This window comes from Nicotiana tabacum, chromosome 22, assembly GCF_000715075.1.
Source record: "Nicotiana tabacum cultivar K326 chromosome 22, ASM71507v2, whole genome shotgun sequence".
NCBI classification, from domain to species: Eukaryota; Viridiplantae; Streptophyta; class Magnoliopsida; order Solanales; family Solanaceae; genus Nicotiana; species Nicotiana tabacum.
In genome coordinates this window covers 180,971,770-180,985,346 of record NC_134101.1, presented here as the reverse complement: position 1 = coordinate 180,985,346, position 13,577 = coordinate 180,971,770, and the positions used below count along the sequence as shown (strand labels likewise).

Genomic DNA, 13,577 nt, shown 5'->3' with positions numbered 1-13,577 from the left:
TTTTTTTGTGATTTTACTTTTTTTAATAAAATAAATTAATTACTTAATTAATCCTAACATGTTAAATTAAATCCTAAATACAAATGCACCTACATATTTTTTATTTTTTCATTAATTAAAATGCACAGACAAAATGCAAACAGTTAGCATAAAATACCACAAAAATCCATAAAATTGCAAATGAAAAAAAAATTATTTTCTTGAATTTATGGGAGTAATTCATATAGGGCAAAAATCACGTGCTCACAGCTGCCCCTCTTTGCTCGGAAACACGAATAGTTTTCGTGCAAAGATAAAGTGAGCGGATACGAGCGATTTTTGCCCGTTTGAATACTCCGAGGGAAGTATTTTTGAAATATTTGACCGCACCCTGCTTCCGAGATTGCCTACATATCCTTGGCTATAAAGGAATCAGGTCAGTGTAGTTTGGGAAGTTCCGGTAGTTGGGACTACCATAAAGCTGTGATTTCACTGTTGTTTCTGTTGCTGCTACTGCTTACTGAACCCTTTATTACACCATGATAAAATAAAAAGAAGCTAGACTAGACTATGATCTATGCATTACAAAATCCTATCTATATCTTCAAACTTGCTCTTGTGGTTCTTGCCTTGTTGACTTGTATTCTCCCGGTGGAATCCCCTTGTTGCTGCCTTGAATTGTAATCTGAGATATTTTCCCTTTCTCCAGGTGGACGCCTGATTGTTGAAACTTGAATGTATTCCCTTGTTCTCCAGGTGGGCTTCTGATTGCTGAAGCTTGAATTTATTCCCTTGTTTACCAGGTGGGCTCCTGATTGCTGAAACTTGAATGTATTCCCTTATTCTCCAGGTGGGCTCCTGATTGCTGAACTTGAAATGTATTCCCTTGTTCTCCAGATGGGCGCCTTATTGCTGAACTTGAAATGTATTCCCTTGTTCTCCAGGTGGGCGCCTGATTGCTGAACTTGAAATGTATTCCCTTGTTCTCCAGGTAGGCGCCTGATTTCCACAAAATAGACAAAAATAAAGAAAACTTCTGCCCTAGTTTGTTATGTTACCAAATATCAGTAAGAACTTGAAAACTAAAACTTGAACTATACTCCCTTGTTCTCTAGGTGGGCGCCTGATTTCTGAACTTGAAATGTATTTCCTTGTTCTCCAGGTGGGCGCCTGATTGCTGAACTTGAAATGTATTTCCTTGTTCTCCAGGTGGGCGCCTGATTGCTAAACTTGAAATGTATTCCCTTGTTCTCCAGGTGGGCGCCTGATTGCTGAAACTTGAAATGTATTCCCTTGTTCTCCAAGTGGGCGCCTGATTTCAACAAAACAGACAAAAACAAAGAAAACTTCTGCCTCAGTTTGGCTGTTGGGCACATATGTGAGTGTTAAACTGAATCATATTACCAAATATTACTAAGAATTTGAAAGCTACGTCCGGTTATCCAGGAGGGTCCTGACAGCTCCCAGTTAAATGACAGTTTTAACTCTAAATTATATCTTCTAAAGGTACTACTTTCGCTACATCTTGTTTATCTAAGAAAGTATTAAAGCTACATCCCATTATCGAGGAGGGTCCTGAGAATCAAAAATTAAGTTTTATCTTAAGAGTGACTGTTTTACGGCTAAATTATATTACCCTACAATAGAACTTACGCTGCATCTTGTTATCTGATGGAAATCCTAAAGCTAGGTCCCATTATTCAGGAGGGCCCTGAAAACTCCTAATTGAATCATATCTTAAACATGCAAACTTTGAAACCATCTTATATTCCTTGGGATACATTTATGCTAGATTTTACTACTCATGATTGTTTTGAACTTTAAACTAGGTCCCATTTTTAGGAGGGTCCTAAGAACTTCGAATTTAATCCCATTATCTAGGCAGGACCTGAAAATTTACAGCCAAACCTATTTGGTGCTCGCTTTTCTTTACGAAGGGTTTCCCCGAAACAAACGAAACTTTTTGCCCCTGTTTCAAGAAAAATCTTGTCAGTTTAAAATGTGGTGGTTAGCTGATGGAATTCTTGCTGAAAGTGGCCTCCTTGTTGTCGTGCTTCGTTGTGACTGACTTCCCATGGACTGGCCAAGAACAGCTTGGCTTTCTGACTGATTTTCAACCCACGTGACCTCGGATGACCCGAGTGTTCTATACCCGAACCGTTGTTTCACCTCTGACCCCTTTTACTGAACTTCTGCATCTCCTATGAAATTACTGAATCATTCCGCTGATGGAATATTCACTGGCACTTTATATCCCATTTCACATCATACTACCTCTAGCAATGCCTCAACTGCCCTACGCCTTGTGCAACTTTTGAAGTTGGTAGTAGGCTTTGGAATTCCTTCTTATTTGCTTAAATAGAACTGACATTAGGAACATCTTAGAGAAATAAACCCAAAAGAAATGAAATGGAATGACTTTCAGAGTTAAGGATAAGCAAAATCCAAAACGGGAAGACTATCTAAATGGAAAAAAGAAAAGAAACTTATCTGAGTGAAGCAGCTGGCACCAATGATCATGACATTTCCGATTAATCGACCCAATCTGTCCAACGAGTCAACTTTCAATTGCCATACTTTGTTGCCCCGGAATTTCCATAACTAGACTTCTTCACCAAAACCTTGACCTTGTTTGGCTTGCGGTGCCCTGAAGAGTTTTCACCAACAAGCCTCTCTCATTTGTTCATCTCTCAGCTCACTTTCGCCTCAAGGTGCCCGTGAGGGTTTTCACCAATAAGACTCTCTCATTTTTATTATTTCTCTCAGCTCCCATCGCCTTACGGTGCTCGTGAGGGTTTTCACCAATAAGACTCTCATTTTTATTATTTTTTCCTGCCTGGACCAGAGTGCTGCCCCTGATACAAATCACCTCTACTTGCTCGACTTGGAAACTCTCAAAGACTGATCGAAAGGTCTTTCTTTGGACCGTAATGTGGGTTTTTGGATAGGGTTAGTGTCACGACCCAAACCAATGGGCAGTGATGGGCACCCGATACCTTACTTAACCGAGTACCAACATAACGTATCTGTCGTATCATAATATCATGGGCAAATAGCCTAGAAAGGTCGTGATGAGATAAAAAAAAATAAAATATAAGGGAATACAAAATATTGGACGACCTGACATGACATGAAAACTTATACATGTGACATACGTGCCTATAAAACCAAAGTGATAACTCATACGCTGAACATAGGCCGATAAGGCCATATGATTTTCATATACATAACATATGTCTACAAGCCTCTAAGAGTACATAAAATCATAAAGGTCGAGACAGTGCCCCACCATGTCAATCAATATATATCTAAAGCATACTGACCAAATAGGCAACTCCGGAGCAAGTGGAGTGCACCAACACCTCCGCTGAGCTGATAGCCTACTAGGAGGAATGTCAACCTATCAATTGGGACCTGCAAGCATGAAACGCAGCGTCCCTAGGCAAAAGGGACGTCAGTACCAATAAAGTACCGAGTATGTAAAGCATAAACAAGAATAGTAATATAAAGAGAGATAGAGGAGATACAATCTGTAACATCTGCGTGCCTCTGTGGGATGCTGACATGAAATGCGTAATACATTTATATACATAACCTTTTAAAAATATATGCGTCTGTAGGCATCATCATCATCATCATCATCATATCATACCCGACCTCAAAGAGGACTCGGTAAAAATGTACCCGGCCATCATAAGGCTCGGTAGAATCGTACCCGGCCACGTGGAGCTCGGTAAATCCAACTGATCAGTGGTTACACAATATATATCATACCCGGCCTACTATAGTGCGGCTCGGTAGAGTAAAATAGATATTATATATAATGCATGCTAAACTCATGGAATCACGTTCTAAACCTTTTGGAGTGACTTAAGGTCGTTGCACCTTCGATTTACATTATGGACATCATACCATCAATATGAGCTTCTATAGGATTCAAGGATCATACATACTTTCTTAGAATAACTTTATAAGGAAAGAACAACATGGGCAACCTTAGTTTCTAGGAGTAGATCTGTTACGAAATAGTGTATTCATTTCACTTTAGATCATGCCAAAAGAAAGAGGGAAGTGCCTTAACATACCTTAACCATGGTGAGTCCTTAATACATCTTAAGCAACTCTTCAAACAACTCAACTCAATCTACCATTGCATAAGGAGATTCAAAATTAGTGTTGAATAAAGGCTAAGTTTGCAACTTAAACTTGTAGCTCATTTATATAAATTCGGGCACCTTCTCCCCAGTAACAAGAGCCTCCTCCAATACCATATACCAACAACAATTACCAGAGAAATCCATCAATACCAATTATCAATAACAAGATACCATAAAACTACAACAAGTCATAACTATTTTACGACGAGCGACAAGCTCCAATTGGAATTCGTATATCCCTTATCATCCCTTATAGACTTTTTACTTTAAATTAATAGTATCATTAACATGATAATGAAGTCATTCATCAATAATTACAACCTTATACCATATATCCATAACAAAGAAAATGATACACAACTCCAATTATTCTTAATTAGCAACTTTATTTACTAGTTCATGTCTACTTCATCCATTTAACTCAACCGATGTCAATATAACCTTAAGCACTTGTTGGAGCACAATATAATTACCTCCTACAGTATATGCAAGTCGAAATCTATATTATATTTAGCTTACAACAGCCCAACACACCCCAATCAATTCATACCAAAAACAACGACTATAGTAGTGTCCAACACCCCGAAAATATTACAAAGAATGACTAATCCATTATTTCACAAATATGTGGTGTTTATTCAAACCATTTATCCTCCAAAAACTCCATTAAATATCAGCAAAAGATACAGCCCAAAAGCTACACGAAATAGCCCACAAAACAGTCCATTACAAATCAAATAACTCGAACTCACGGCTTCCGATCACCTTCCCGTGAGTTCTAAATATTATGAAATGAATTAATCAAACTTACTTGATATTTATGAGCTTAAAACCATAAATTAAGAATTTTCTTAACTATTAAATACCTTCCAACACTCAAACTATAAAGAAAAAGAAAGGTTATATAGCAATACTTACGTCGTGGGGATCGTTCTTGTGTTATTGCTTCGTGATTTCGTGCCCGGGATGATGGTATTATTTGAAACCCTTGCAGAGAGCTTAAGGGTGATGTTAGGGGTATTATTTGGTCGTGCTCTCTAGAAATATGCAGAAAGAGACGAGATAAAGGAGATAATCTCCATTTTGTTGAAAAGTCAAAAGGTGCTACTTGGCACTCTATAATTGGCTCGTCTTCCAATGCTTATAACTTTTTATCCGGGTGTCGTATGAGCAAACGGTTAAGAGAGTTGGAAACTACATTCCAAGACCTTAAATTTGATATATAATATGTCCCAAAAAGACCTCATATAGAACACGAAATTTATTACTCAAAAAGCTTCATTACAAGACAAATCCTTAGTCGGTTTTTTCGCAACTTAAATCCAATTTTTCTCAAACTTTATACTCCATATACAAACATCATATATAGTCATATCATGGCTTTAAACTCATTTAAATCATGATTAACAAGTCTCATATTTATCTTAACTTGCATAACACTTCGGCAAACCTTTCTTGTCCTTGTAGAAGGATTTCATCCTTTTTGAGTTTGCATTAGATAATCCTATAATGATAGTAACATCTGAAGTACGGGGTGTAACAACATGTACCCTTGTAAACATTTATCCTTGAATATTAACTCTCAAAGGCTTGCAAAAAAAATGGGATGTAACACCATTAAATCACTTTATATACTTTCCAAGAGGATCTCATTTCTGAGCTTACATCAACGGACTTACGACGTACTTTCCCGTACAAAAATATGGGTTGTAACATTATTCCCCCCTTTAGAACATTCGTCCTCGAATGTTGACTGATGCGCTTCTTATTATCATACCATATGGCTCTTACGAATACTTTAATATTGTCCTTTGCCATCTAGGCAATTGTTCTATGAAGAAATCCAAAAACTAGGGCATTCCCCCTTTTAGGCCTATTCTCACATCGTGACTTAGGGCCGGAGTTCTTCCAATCTCGTAACTTCGACTACCTTCTATAATGAGTCCTATATGACTATGTCCTTTTATGCACGACTCTTCTCTTTTTTTTCCTCCAGCTTTTTGCCAATCTCTTGGCTTCACATTGTGAATACATATATAGAACTATGACATGATGTCCCTCTGGGCATATACAGGTATACTTAAGCTTTTCGCTTGGTACTTTGTTGAATGTACGACTATTGCTATATTTCGTTTTATAGCCTTGGTATTATTACCGAGGTGTGCTACACAACTCTAGGTTACTTTCTCATTGCTTGTCCCATAACCTGCCGGCGCAACCCTGCCACATTAGGAACATATAATCGACCTCAATATCTGAGTACTCCATCTCACCCTGCCACATTAGGAACATATAATCGACCTTGATATCTGAGGACTCCATCTCCTATAATCTCAAATAGTGTCTTCTCCTTTCGAGGGGTTGTATATCTTTAATGATCTAGCACATGATCTTCATACTGGCATTCCTTCATTTCAGTTACTAAAGATGGGGTTTCCATGTCCTAAGTAGTAACTTTGGTACCACCTGCATCTAGTAATCGAATTCCAAGATTAGCTGGCAGATGAAGCTCGCAAGCTATCTCACTCTTCTATACCTTTAAATATGATAGGCTAAACATAGATCTACGATTGAGGGCATTGACTACTACATTCACTTTCCCTGGATGATATAAAGTATAAACGTCATAGTCTTTCACTAACTCCAATCATTGCCTCAGATGTAATACATTGTCACTAAGACTCGCGTCTCATCAGGGAACATCTGAAGTGATATTCTTGATGCACCTAGGGATGATACTATACTTCAATAACTGCATTTTCATAACATCCCAACGTATTAATCTTATGGGGGCATTCTAATACCGTGCCATCCATAAAATCTCTTTTCTTTAAATCATTGCTCAATCGAAGGCCCAAACGTTATTCTCTTAACAATCACAATTACACCCTTATTCTACTACCAGGGCAGTATTCCATCTCTTCTAATTGCTCATATTCTTATACTCCTCTAAGTTCATTCAAAGTGTATTGAGCTTTATATAGGTCATGGAAATCATCAGACCTCTTGTTTTGACGGGTTTAATCCTGAGACCTTGCCTATTATTGCCATCTTCTCACTCATATTTACCATACTTACCTTTAAATCTCGCACCGTATATTCTATCAATTTCATATCCTCCCTTCTACATTAGTGGAATTCACATCCATACCTTAAAGCTCTACTATAATACTTGAAACCCTGGTGCATACACAATCTGGTGGGAGCTTCGCATTAACGTCTTATGAGGATGGTACTCTTCTAATTGATTTATCGTAGAGCTTTTATAGAATATGATTGTTGTACTATCTCTTTTATACCTCTACTATTAAAAGTATTCCTGCTATGGTTTGAGTCACGATTTCTATAATCATCTGGGTCTAACAATCGGACTCGTGATGTAACTTTCGAGCTTCCTCTTCCTTATCAGCCTTTAATTAAGCTTAGGCTATCTTCCAATCTTCAGCTTATGGTATTAGATATTACATTAACCCTTCATGGACTCTATGTAGCATCCATGAGATAATCTTTTAACAATTCAAGCCTTTATAGGTGCGTGGACTTAATTCTTTCTTTTAACTTATACTAGAGTCTCCTATAGCTCTATGAATGTCAACATATATGCTGCATGGATATAACTCTGAAGTATTAAGTGCATTCACAACGTAATTAACTCTGGATCATTGATTGAATAATTCCTTTCGTGCCTTCTCAGCGTTCTTTAAATGTAAGCAATCATTTTTCCTGGTCGTTTTGCCACTTGTTGCATGAATACTTGGCTTATTTTATTTCCCACCAATACTTGAATTTCCTATAACTCATTTGATCTCAAATATCACTTTTGACTTCCCGTTCATTAGTCACGATAGGTGCCACTTTCGTATTGAGTGCATACAATGTTGTAGTGGGACTGTTGTTACCCAACCATATCTTCTTTATGTCATTATGCTTAAGTTGAAGCCTTCTTCCTTATTTCCTCAGCTAGTATTTCTTTGTAGTACTTAAGGAGACCTTCTGGATCTTGTAAAGTTACGATCTTTTTATACTATATACCCGAAGGAATTTTCGATATTCTTACTCGCCTACAAACATCCTTAGTTACATACCTTCGTGCCCTTGTACTCGTTGTGTTAATTCTAAACTCAGATTTTGATTATCTCCTTAGTGGCGCTCTCCATTATTTCTGTAACACTTATACAATACCTTTAAATACTCCAACTCCTATCTGAACATTTCTCAAGGTTACGACATCATATCTGTGAGACTGAATTTGATAGATTAGGATTCACTACGTTTATCTTGCATGATCTGCTGATTTGCTTATAACCTCTTGTATAGCCATAACTTGGCTATTCCTAAATCAACTACAAACTACTCCTTGGTCCATTCTCATATCTATATTCTGTGTAATCTCTCTTTAGTTAATTACTTTGTCTTAAGTTACCTCTCACACTGGCTCCTTATGTATCAAGTGTTCATTTGTACTTCTTTATCAATCATCGGATGTGCAACCCTTACCGCTTCTCTCCGGTATCATGCTTGCATAATGTTCTGGAGTCATATCATATCTATAGGATCTGAATAGATGCAATCTCATTCCTTTCACCCTTTTGCCGCATTCCTCATTTACTATTCCATAGTTACCTCTTCATTTTGTCATTTTTTCACATCTTCACTAACATCTTACTCGCCTTGCGGTAACCTCTCTATACCGGGGATAATTGAATTTATTACGCATAAGGGTGACACTTAGTGTAACTGGCACACTTACTCTATTAGGCTTAACTCTGCTCCACGTGCTTGCTTTTGGAAGCATCTTCCTGAATGAACCTTAAAGGTTATTATTTTGTTGTCCATTCTATTATTGTCGGAATGCTATCTCTGAAATTCTCATGATATCAACCATTATTAAATCCTTCAGTCCCTAATTCATGTTCAGTTTATCTTGTTCACCAGCCCATACTGATTTTTATTACTCTGGGGTCTAACCTTTACTCCTTGTAATCACGCTGAAGTCACCAACTCACTTCTCGAAATAAGGATATGACTTTATGGTTTATACTCTTTTATTGCCTCAAGGACTATCACTTCTTGTATTTTCCTTCACTTGACTATAGACTCTATCATCGTGTCATATTTTTATTTACTGTTATCACCCATATATCACATCTTACTCATAATGCTTCATTTACTCTCTTCTTATTCTCCGGATAATACTTTTTGTCTATCACTTTATTCTGAAAATTCCAACAAAAAGTTCTTTCCCTTTTTGCTCCCCTAGCTTCATCTTACTGGCTCTTTGGAATGCCTAACATTCTCCTATTTTGTTTTTACTTAGGGCTAGAGTCATACTAAGGTAAATATTTGTCCCTTTTAGGATCCCACTGCCTATCTTCTGAAATTTCTGAATATTCCAGTATTTATATTTGATTGTACTACTCTAGAGTTCACCATTTGGGTATCTCATAAGGAGATCTATTACCACATTTGCACCATCTTTTGGAAACATTAGTTAATGATAACAATCCATCCATAATCTTTGGGTTACTCAAACCCGAATTGAATCTTGATATCACATTCTTCTCTTAAACTATATTTGTTAGCTCTCATATGGCATAACTCAGATGGGTTTGGCCAATTGTATATATCTCTATAATATTGAAGGTAACACCAATACTTACATTTCTATGCCTGAATTGTAAATACTGATAATCTTCATTAACTAGGTACCTCGTACCCTTCAGCATCTTGCTTGTTTTACTTGGTGAAACTTGTGTCTACTTTCCGATTCTTTTATTCCTTTTTACCATATGAGTGGATACATATTCTTGTCTTAGGGACCCTTATCAAGAGCTTTACACATCTAAATACACATATGATCTGCTGAAGACCTCATATTTAGTCATCATAAACATGATGCAAAATCGAGTTCCTCTGACTCAACTCTTTCGCATCAAAATTCAACCTCTTACCAACTATCTTTCTGGATGTAAGTATCACTGTATTATGAATAAAACAAAATTTAGGAGTTTGAATTCTTATAACAAAGATCTAGCACACGATCTAGAACAAGAAGAAAGAGTGACAATCCTAAATGCCATGTAGCCTCATGCTTATAAGTGTGGTGCACAACACACCTATAAACAAGACTCTACTAGACACAGCTTGTATACTTCCTAGGACAGAACTGCTCTGATACCACTTCTGTCACGACCCAAACCAATGGGCAGTGACGGGCACCCGATACCTTACTTAACCGAGTACCAACATAACGTATCTATCATATCATAATATTATGGGCAAATAACCTAGAAAGGTCGTCATGAGATAACAAAAATAAAATATAAGGGAATACAAAATATTGGACGACCTGACATGACATGAAAACTTATACATGTGACATACGTGCCTATAAAACCAAAGTGATAACTCGTACACTGAACATAGGCCGATAAGGCCATATGATTTTAATATACATAACATATGTCTACAAGCCTCTAAGAGTACATAAAATCATAAAGGTCGAGACAGGGCCCCACCATGTCAATCAATATATATCTAAAGCATACTGACCAAATAGGCAACTCCGGAGCAAGTGGAGTGCACCAACACCTCCGCTAAGCTGATAGCCTACTAGGAGGAATGTCAACCTATCAATTGGGACCTGCAGGCATGAAACGCAGCGTCCCCAGGCAAAAGGGACGTCAGTACCAATAAGTACCGAGTATGTAAAGCAAGAAAGCATAAATAACAATAGTAATATAAAGAGAGATAGAGGAGATACAACCTGTAACATTTGCGTGCCTCTGTGGGCTGCTGACATGAAATGCATAATACATATATATACATAAACTTTTAAAAATATACGCGTCTGTAGGCATCATCATCATCATCATCATATCGTACCCGGCCTCAAAGAGGACTCGGTAAAAACGTACCCGGCCATCATAAGGCTCGGTAGAATCGTACCCGGCCACGTGGAGCTCGGTAAATCCAACTGATCAGTGGTTACACAATATATATCGTACCCGGCCTACTATAGTGCGGCTCGGTAGAGTAAAATAGATATTATATATAATGCATGCTAAACTCATGGAATCACGTTCTAAACCTTTTGGAGTGACTTAAGGTCGTTGCACCTTCGATTTACATTATGGACATCATACCATCAATATGAGCTTCTATAGGATTCAAGGATCATACATACATGCTTAGAATAACTTTATAAGGAAAGAACAACATGGGCAACCTTAGTTTCTAGGAGTAGATCTGTTACGAAATAGTGTATTCATTTCACTTTAGATCATGCCAAAAGAAAGAGGGAAGTGCCCTAACATACCTTAACCATGGTGAGTCCTTAATACATCTTAAGCAACTCTTCAAACAACTCAACTCAATCTACCATTGCATAAGGAGATTCAAAATTAGTGTTGAATAAAGGCTAAGTTTGCAACTTAAACTTGTAGCTCATTTATATAAATTCGGGCAGCATCTCTCCAGTAACAAGAGCCTCCTCCAATACCATATACCAACAACAATTACCAGAGAAATCCATCAATACCAATTATTGTCACACCTCCTTTTTCCGCGCCCGCGGGGGCGCAGGGGGAGTTTTTTCCAATTAAAGGACAATCGAAACGGGATTTATTTTTTTATTTCAGAGTCGCCACTTGGGAGATTTAGGGTGTCCCAAGTCACCAATTTTAATCCCGAATCGAGGAAAATAATGACTCTATATTACAGCCTGCGTACCAGAAATCTAGATAAGGAATTCTGTTAACCCGGGAGAAGGTGTTAGGCATTTCCGAGTTCCATGGTTCTAGCACGGTCGCTCAACTATGTGAACATCGCTTAAAACACGTCTTTGGATTGCGTCACATGAAATGCACCCACAATCCGGAACGCATTTTATTTGATGTTTTGAGATTTGGATTTGGGTCACATGAAATGCACACCCAAGTTTAAGAAAATAGATTATTAAACACGCGCCTAAAGAGACTATCGTGTTATTATTTTGGGAAGGCCGCGAAATTCGCTAAACGACCCTCCTGAATCCTAAGTAATTTTAAACAAGTATTTACTGAGGGCCCCGCAATTTGTGTTGTTATTCGGCGAGGCTCATCTCATTCTTATTTTTTAAAAGTAATTTGCAACGTCATGGAAATGCATCTCATACCACGTCGCAGTCAATGTACCCGTGATTAAAGACACATTTCGATTTCGTTGAGATTTGGATTTGGGTCACATAAATGTGCACCCGAGTTTAGGAGAATTAAATTATTAAAGGCGCGCCTGAAGCAACTAGCGCATTATTATTTTGGGTAGGGCCGTGAAACTTGCTAAACGGCCCGTCCCGGAATCTAAGTATTTAATATATACATTTAGAGGGCCCCGCGGCTTGTGCATTTTTTCTTTTTTTTTTTCTTTTTTTTTCTTTTTTTTTTGCGAGGCTCGTCTCATTTTTACTATTTAAGGGCAAACTTAAAACAACTACGATTTCCTACTAGTGAAGCCATCCGAGATTAAACGAAAAAACGATTCTAACAGGTAATAATATCCATGGTAAAAATGAAAAATAGAATAACCTCGTTCATATGCTCATATTTACTTTAAGCATGCAGTAACTAAACATAAAAATACCATTCTTAACACAACAACAAAAATTGCATCGTTGACATTCATAAATATAGAATATTTTCATTTATTGCCTTGAACCATAATATGCAAAATGAATGAAATGAAACAAAGGACGAAGAACACCAACTTTCAAACCTCGACAATCCTAGAACGACAAACAGTGCTTCCTACGGAACTCGAACCGGACTTCACTGAACAAGGAACAACAACGAAAACCCCGGAACAAAATCGACGAACCGGACGTCGACTCAGCTTTTGGACTTTGGACTGGAACTTGATTTCAACTCGACCTCACTGACAGACTGTTTGGTCGACGACTGTGGGGTCGACGGGCAGTGTTTGACGAGGAGGGCTCCTAGGTTTTTGCTAAGGTGACGCAACAGCAGCAGCGACAGCTGCTGCTCGACGGGGCTGGTGGTTGACGACGAGGGGTCAGCTGTTGGCGGATTGCTTGGTCGACAAGGCTAGATGACGGGACTGGTACATGGTGTTGAGCTGGCTTTTTGGACGTGAGGGGAGTGTCACGACTGGAGGGTCAGTTACGAGAGGGTTCGACGGGTCTGGTTTTTCCGGTGGGAAGCTTAGGAGGAGGAGGGGTGTGGTCATTGATGGTGGTTATGGCGTCGGGGCAGGTGGTCGACGAGACTGGGGCTGCGACGGGGATTGCCGGTGGTGACGAGGCAGCAGGTTGACGGTGATGGTGCGTGGGGGTGCCGGAAGGTATGAAGGAGCTTAGTGGTCATTCATGGTGGTTTTGGGCAGTAGGGGTGTTGGTCCGGGGCTAGGGGGAAGTCCGGAAATGGAGTCCCTTTTTCAGGTAGGGTT

At 38.5% G+C, this 13,577-nt stretch overlaps 1 long non-coding RNA gene across 1 annotated transcript; it reads right to left on the bottom strand.

Annotated features, from left to right (window-relative positions):
- Positions 1-3,081: 3,081 nt before the first annotated feature.
- Positions 3,082-5,167, bottom strand: LOC142176678 (uncharacterized). The gene is made up of 3 exons (XR_012705400.1): positions 5,055-5,167; positions 4,065-4,123; positions 3,082-3,393 (listed from the first exon to the last, which is right to left on the bottom strand). It is a non-coding gene; the product is annotated as an uncharacterized LOC142176678 (long non-coding RNA).
- Between the last annotated feature and the right edge of the window lie 8,410 nt (positions 5,168-13,577).